Raw genomic sequence first — 5,147 nt, forward strand, 5'->3', positions numbered from 1 at the left:
TGCAGGCTTTTTTAAAGACTGATTTTAGAGGAAGTAGATCTCCAGTCTTTTCTTCTGCAACGCCTCTGGGCCTCGAATCTCCGGCTTTTAAGTTAGCAGGCAAGCATTTGCATCACCCAAGGACTCTGACTAAATAGAGTTAGGTAACCTTCATTTTTAAAACAACAACAAAATCCACTTGAAAGAGTTAGTGGTGATTTTTTTTAAATTTTTTCCTTAGTGTCCTAAATTTTTGCCTTTCTGAGGCAAGCTCACAGTGCTCCTTCCTCCTATGGGTATACATACTTGGGTTTTTCATGGACAAAAGTATAGCATATATTAGAATATATCCAGGAAATGTGGAAAAAATATGTATATATAAACTTATATTTAAAAAACAATAATAAAACAATGGTATCATAAAATAAGAACTGGGAAGAAACAAAAATCAAACTGGAAAATAAGTAGAGAAAACAACAAAAACTACTTTCATAGATCTTATTTTGTAAAGTTGACTGTGGAAACATGTATAAGTTTTACATAATTCTATCCACTTCTGAAATAGCTTGCCTCTGGAAACTCTATGAATGTGGAGAAACAATGAAAGTTATACAAATGTTCAGGTCTTTCATTCATAGGGTCTCCATGAGTCATCTACAACTCGATGGCATTTAGCAACAACAATGACGTTAAACTTGGAAAACAATTTTTAGAAAGGAAAACCAAATGAAAAGAACTAACTTGAATTAGTACCTTACTTAATTCCAGAGAGAAGAATTATCTCAGATGATTTTAACACATTTAAGTTAATGGCAGGAACCAGAGAGGACTCTCCTAAGAATAAAAAAGAACTACAAATATACTTTCAATTATATAATATCTTTGGCTTGATATTCTGAAACATGGCATATATTATAGTCCATTGTCCTCCAGCTGGAATCAAATCAGAGCTGACCCTCCAGTAGGTTTTCAGAGGCTGTAAATTGCAAAGGAGAAGATTCACCATCTTACTCGCAAAGACCCTCAGGTGGGTTTAAACCACCAGAGAAGCTCTCTCTTTGGCTGAACAGTGCAACTCCCTATGGACTATGCTACTAGGCCAAGAAGCTGTGCTTCAATCCCAAAGGCATGTGGTTTGAGGCCACCAGCTGCTCCACGGGAGAAGGATGGGCAATCTCCTCCTGTGCAATTAACTACCTCTGAAAACCCACCAGAGGGTCAGCTATGGATCAGTTCCGATTCAATAATACACAACAAAAAACAATGGGCAATGTATTGTATGACCCAGAAAGCATCAAAAAAAGACGGGGATGGGACCTCTGGTGGCCTACCAATAAGAAGCTGTGCTGGGATCCTGAAAGCATATGGTTCAAAGCTGGCAGCTGCTCTTTGGCAGAAAGATGGGCAATCCCCTCCCATGCAATTAATTAACTGCCTTTGAAAATCCAAGATTGAAGGAAAACTAGTAGCACCCTGCAATATGCAGATGATCCAGCTTAAATGAATGTAAAGAGAACTCAGACCATTTGTTGACGAAAACAAAACACTACAGCCTTCAGTATAGATAGCACCTCACTAGAAAATCAATAAACAAACAAACAAACAACAAGATGAAGGGAATGCATAGAATCACTGTACCAGAAAGAACTGATTGACATTGAGAAATTTCAGGAAGTACCACATGAGCAGGAGCCATTGATAATGAAGGAGGAAGTGGAAGCTGCATGTAAGGCACTGGCAAAAAAAAAAAAAAAAATAAGGCCCCAGGAATCGATGGATATCAATTGACTTGTTTCAATTAACAGATGCAGCCTAAGATGCACTCATCAGTCTATGCCAGGAAATTTGGAGGACAGCTGTCTGGCCAACAGATTGGAAGAGGTTGATATTTGTTCCTATTCTCAAGAAAGGCGATCTAATTGAATGTGGAAACTATCAAACAGTATCATTAATGCCACATTCAAGCAAAATACTGCTGAAGGCAATTAAAAAACTGCTAGAACAGTGCATAGACAGGAAACTGCCAGAAGTTCAAGGAGGATTTAGAAGAGGCTGGGTCACTGCAGATATCATTGTTGATGTCAGCTGATTCCTGGCTGAAAGTATAGAATACCAGCAGAATGTCTATGTGTACTTTATTGACTATGCAAAGGCATTTGGCTGTGCAGATCATAACAAGTTGTGGGAATCCCAGAGCACTTGACTGTGCTCATGTGAAACCTATACCTGGCTGTTGTGCGAACAGAACAAGGCGACACTGCATGATTTAAAATTGAGAAGGGAAGTGTCAGGGTTGTATCCTCTCTTTATAGCTATTTAATCTGTATGCTCAGCAAATTATTCAAGAATCTGGACTATAAAGAGGAGTGTGGCATCAGGACTGGAAGGAGGCTCATCAATAATCTGCATTATAAAGAAGACACAACCTTACTTGCGGAAAGTGAGGAGGACTTGAAACACTTGTTGCAGAAGATCAAGAAATAGCCTTCAGTATGGATTGCATCTCAATGTCAAGAAAACAAAGATTCTTACCACTGGACTGATAGGCGACATCATGATGGATGGAGAGAAGATTGAAACTGTCACCAGCTTCATGTTGCCTGGATTCACAATTAACACACTTGGTACCAGCAGTCAGAAAATAAAGAGATCCATTGAACTGGGAAAATCTGCAGTTAGGGACTTCTCCAAATTCTTGGGGAGTAATGATATCAGTTTAAGGACTAAGGTTCATCTGATTCAGACCATAGTCTTTCTGATCACTTGCTATGCATCTGAGAACTGGACAATGAATAAGGGTGTCAGAAGAAGAATTGATGCCTTTGAGTTGTGATATTGGAGAAGAGTACTGAACAGCCCATGGAGAGGCAAAAAAACAAACAGATATGTCTGGTAGATGGTGCAGCCAGAGTGCTTTTTGGAGGCAAAAATAATGAGGCTTCACTTTACACACTTTGGGCATGTTGCTAGGAGGGCCTATTCCTTGGAGATGGACATAATGCCAGGAAGTGTGGAGGGTCAATAAAAGAGTGGAAGACCTTTGACTGGGTGGAATGAACTGGTGACTGCTACAATGAGCTCTTGTGTGTCAGGAAGTGTGAGGATGGTGCAGGATAGAACAGGGTTCAGGTCTTTTGTTCATAGGGTCCCTATGAGTCATACTGGAATTGACAGGATCTAACAACAAAGCAAACAGAGTGATTTATTAGTCTGGGGCTCTAAATAAATAATTTCTTTTTCTTAATATGTTAAAGAGCACTTTAAGTCTCTCTAAAACCCTTTGAATTGGCTAAGTATACCAGACATGACTTTGAACTTCCTTTCCCTTAATATTATAAAAATTCAGTAACTGGCAGAAGGTAAATGTCTATAGTCTTCAATATGGATTGAAACTCAACATCAAGAAGACAAGGATTCTCACCAATTGGGCCAACTGGCAGCACCATAATCGATTGAGGTTGTTACAATTTCAGCTTGCTCGGCTCCATAATCAACACTCTTGGCACCAATAGTCAGGAAATGAAAAGATGAATTGCCCTGGGGAAAGCTGCTGTCAGAGACCTCTCCAAAGTATTTAAAGAGCAAAGAGGTCAATCTAGAGACTAATGCTTGCCTGATTCAGACCATAGTCTTCGCAATTATTTGCTATGCATCAGAGAGCTGGACAATGACTAAGGATGACAGAAGAAAAAAAAATCAATGTCTTTGCACTGTGATGCTTGAGAAGAGCATTGAACATACCATGGGCTGTCAAGAGAACAAGCAGATCTGTCCTGGAGAGATTAAAATCAAGCTGCTCCTTGGGAACTGGGATTTTGAAGCTCTGTCTCACATACTTTGGGCATGTGGCCAGGAGAGGCCAGTCCTTGAAGAAGGATATCCTGTTTGAAAAGGGTGGAGGGACAGCACAGGAGAGGAAGAACCCGGATAAGATGGATTGACTCAGTAACTGGGGTAGTGGGAGTAGGTGTGTTGGAGACAGTGAGACAGGTTCAGAGCTATTGCGCATAGGGTCGCTGTGAGTTGATGGCACTTAAGGACAACAACAACAACAACAACAACAACAACAACAATTTGTTTGACCACAATCAGATTATGTTTCTGATGAATCTATACTATACATCTTTCTTTCAACAATCTTCATTTATAACATTTTACTTCTGAACTTTCAATTTTAAGGTGCAATTGTGCTGAATTCTACTATCCACCTTCCCTTAGCCTTTCTGCTGATGGCCTCTTAAACCTCTTAAACATTTTCCATCTAGGTTTGTGATTATTGTTGTTGTATCTACTAAGCTTCTTCTGATTCACAGCAACCCTGAATTATACATAGTAGAACTGCCCCATAGACTTTTCTGTGCTATAATTCTTATGGTACTGGATTTCCCAGTCTTCTCCCATGGTGTGGTTAGTGGATTCAAACCATTGACCATAAGGTTGACAGCTAAGTGTTTAGCCATTGTGTCACCAGAGATATTTGAATGGGTGAAATATATATATAGCTATCTGTTGGGACGTGAAGGTGTAGAAGTTCCCACTCACACAAGTCTTCTACCCACTGCCTTCTAACTCTGCTTCAAATTCCATGAACTTTAGAGCCACTTACCTTACCTCTTGGAGCACTGGTGTCTTAGTGGATAGGTAGTTCCCTGCTGAGCCTCTCTGATGTTTTGAATTCACACTGAGCTCTGCAGCAGAAAGATGGGCAATCTCCTCCTGTGCCATTTACAGCTGTGAGAACCAGGCGGAGGGCCAGTTCTAAGTGGGTTCTGACTCAATAATGATAAGGGTTTTGGTTTTTTTTAATAGAAATGTACCATTTTATTACAAAGATTCCCACAAACATGAAAATAGTATCTGAAAAAAGGAAACTAGACTATCAAAGTCCACCTGCAGAACTGGGGTAGGATAGGGGGCAGGTAGTGAGTTCCTTGGCTCACTGGGGTTAGGCTGCAATAGTGGGAGGTATGAGAAAGTAACCAATCTAAAGTGGTTGAAAAGAACTAGGAATCCCTGAGGGCCCAGCACCCCCATCCTAGGATGTACCTTTATAAAGGTACCTTTCCAAAAGGAAGCAGGTACTCTGCATGTCAGGATTCTGTCCTGTGTCTTGTTTAAAAGACAGCAGCTACAGTGCACATTGCAGGGCTGCCCTGGGCTGGGCTCAG

The sequence above is a fragment of the Elephantulus edwardii genome, unplaced genomic scaffold, assembly GCF_000299155.1.
Source record: "Elephantulus edwardii isolate Elephantulus edwardi_28Jun2011 unplaced genomic scaffold, EleEdw1.0 scaffold00124, whole genome shotgun sequence".
In the NCBI taxonomy this organism is placed as follows: Eukaryota; Metazoa; Chordata; class Mammalia; order Macroscelidea; family Macroscelididae; genus Elephantulus; species Elephantulus edwardii.